Consider the following 3,098-nt stretch of genomic DNA (forward strand, 5'->3'; position numbering starts at 1 on the left):
AAAAGAGCAACAATTTTTTTGGCGTGGCATCCACAAATTGTCAGACAGGTGGGAAAAATGTATAGCTAACGATGGGCAATACTTCGATTAAAATATATTTTATCATTTTCATGCAATGAACGTGTATTTTTTATTAAAAAATTCCGGTTTCATATTTACATACCCGGTACATTCTATAAAAACTACATCAATAATAAACCAAAAGTCAGATGCTAGAAATTCACCAATCACCTTCGAATGTGAAAATAATAATCGACTATAACTGATTGATTTCTAGCTTCTGACTTTTGATTTATTACTAATGTATTTATTGTAGATGTTAGCGTTCAAACTTTGCTTTTTTCCTTTTTTCATAGTTTCATCATAAATAAATAATTAAGTTAATTAGTGGTAAATGTATCGGCTGAAACTATATTTTGACATAATTATTGAAATCATTCGTTTAAAGCAACAGTAAAAAAAATGTTTCGACATATGAACGGTATGCGAATCAAACTTATTCGATGAAATATCGGGATTTTTAAAAACAAATGAAATTTGTTATCAAATTTGGTATCATGTTTACATAATTATATCTAAGATGACACCAATATAATTTTATTATGTACAAATAAAAGCTTTTATATTATGCTGTGTTAAAATAACTTTTGTTAGTCTATTGAAAAGCGGATCGGTATTTTTCCTACAGTTTTTTTGGTTTAAAAATACCTACGCAAATAATTTTAATAATTAATACGAAAAAATTTGTTTCTTTTTTTGCCTAATACGTTTACTCTTGCAAATCACGTTTACGAACACGGTATATAGCGCCCACGGACAATTATTAATAATTAATATCTCGTAAAGTATCGCGTTTTAACGTAATTTATACTATTCTAGGTTTCAAAGAAAAATATATTATTACGCCCAACCCTGATTATTTTAGCGAGAGAGAGAGAGAGAGAGAGAGAGAGAGAGAGAGAGAGAGAGAGAGAGAGAGAGAGAAGATGGAGAGGATATGGAAGTACGGTTGACTCAATCTTATAGGTATACGCACGGAAGCGTACAGCTGTGAGTCGTTAGCACCCTTTTAAGTCCCGGAGTGTGGGTCAACGTCCTGAAGGGACGCTATGACACCTGTTTCAATGGACAGTGCGAACGTCGGTCCTACTTTTTAGGTCAAGGAATTTAATCCTTTTGACCTGGGATTAGACGTCGTGCGATCTCAGGCGTTATAGGGAATGGGATATTAGTGGGGCGATTTAAAAATTAAATGCGACTTGTTAGAGAGATTTTGTATGAAATCAAAACTTATGTTTATTCGGAAAAAAAAGAATTAAAACTAATTTACATGGTTAATTAAAATTATGTTTTTTTTTACAGTAATTCTTTAGTAGCGAAATTGTGAGCGAGCATGTATGCATTTTTTTGTCATTACAATATTTGTGTGTGCGTGCGTGCGTGCGTGCGTGCGTGTGTGTGTGTGTTGTGTGTGTGCGTGTAAGAGAGGAGAGGGTGATTATTGTGTATTAGTTGCAAAGAAGGTGGTCCATGAGCAGGCTGGGACGAGATGGGCTTGAGTTGGACGAGGAAGGGGGAGGAATTCCCTGGGATATACACTGTGACTACTCTATCCCCTTCGTTGGAGGAGGATGAGAGTAGTCGAAAGATCCGATCCCAATCGATGGATTGGGGATCAGGATGGATAGGAGGGGGAGTTGGGAGTTGATCAAAAGGGAGAGGGGGAGTTGGGAGTTGATCAAAAGGGAGAGGGGCAGTTGGGAGTTGATCAAAAGGGAAAGAGGGAGTTGGGAGCTGGTTAAAAAGGGAAGACAATCCTTCCTCTCTCTCAATTGGGGAAGGAGAGTAGTCCAAGGTTTCTTGGACTCCAGGATTGAGAGGAGGAGGAATGGTAAGATTAAGAGGTGTGCGTCTGTTAGTGTAGGTGGGTATTGGTGTGTAAGTTATGGTGGTGTCAGCCAGTGGTGTTGGTACTCGGGGTGGTACGGTTTCGGCAGGTTGCGGCGTGACTATTACCGTAGGACGGCAGACCTGTACTAGCGGCGTTTGGTTATCCAACGCCGGACGATTTCGCAAACTCCGCCGGACATAGGGAGTTCGTCCCCGTTTGGTTTTGTAAGAGTGAGACCGCACTATATAATTAAGTTAGGGATTAAAATAGGATTTTAATCCCCAACTTAATTATATAGTGTGGATATAGTCGCGTGCGCGTTGATACGAAAGAAAAAAGGGGGGTGGGAGTGTGTGTAATTGTAGGCTGGATGGACTTACTCGTGGTGATGCGTGAGATGTTCGTTCGGCAAGAGAATCGGTTTCAGCGTCCACGCAAGAGCAGCCAAGGATAGCAGTTGGCGGGTGGGTGGTCTCGATGAACCCTAGGGATCGGCAGAGCACTCGAACAACGTACTATTTCGCGAACTGACGCGAGTTGAATTGTGTTATTGTTGCGTACTCCCGACGTGGATTCGGCTAGTTTGAAATTTTGACTGACTCTGCGCTTCTACGGGGCCTCTATTTATACTCCGAAAAAAGGGCGTAGTGTCCTTTGTCTAGAATGCAATAGTTAATTGCAAAGTCGCGCGAGATTTATGATTTTTAAAACGTCCTATCGTTGTTAATTTAAAGTGCATTGAAAAAAGGGGTTTAGAGAACAAAAGGAATGATTTATGTTTTCTCTAAAAGGAGCAAGATTGCTTTAAGTGAGTGGCGGATTCCTTCATCCTCGTGAAGAAATATGGTTAAGTAAACAGCCGTGAGAAGTTATCTCATGTTTCTTATGATTTTTATGGCGACGCGGCGCCTGTTTTTCTTAAGATGAAATTGTTGGTCAACAACTCGGATAACAGCTTGAATTTTTATTATCGCGTGACTTAGGTCCATTTATGATGTTTTTCGCAATCTCGTCCCTTTTAGGCCTTTCTTAGTGTTGTTATTTTTCCGGGTTGATTGGCGTTTTTACGAGTTTTTTGCGGAGCCTGTGTGGTCTGTTTTTCAGTTTTTATAAGGGGACTCCTGCTCGCGTCTCGCGGGCGCCAATCGTAGTTGCGGCGGAGCCGATTCTCTCGAAAGAAAAGAATCTGCGTCTGCAGGACGTAATA

The sequence above is a fragment of the Trachymyrmex cornetzi genome, unplaced genomic scaffold, assembly GCF_001594075.2.
Source record: "Trachymyrmex cornetzi isolate Tcor2-1 unplaced genomic scaffold, Tcor1.1 scaffold313, whole genome shotgun sequence".
Taxonomy (NCBI): Eukaryota; Metazoa; Arthropoda; class Insecta; order Hymenoptera; family Formicidae; genus Trachymyrmex; species Trachymyrmex cornetzi.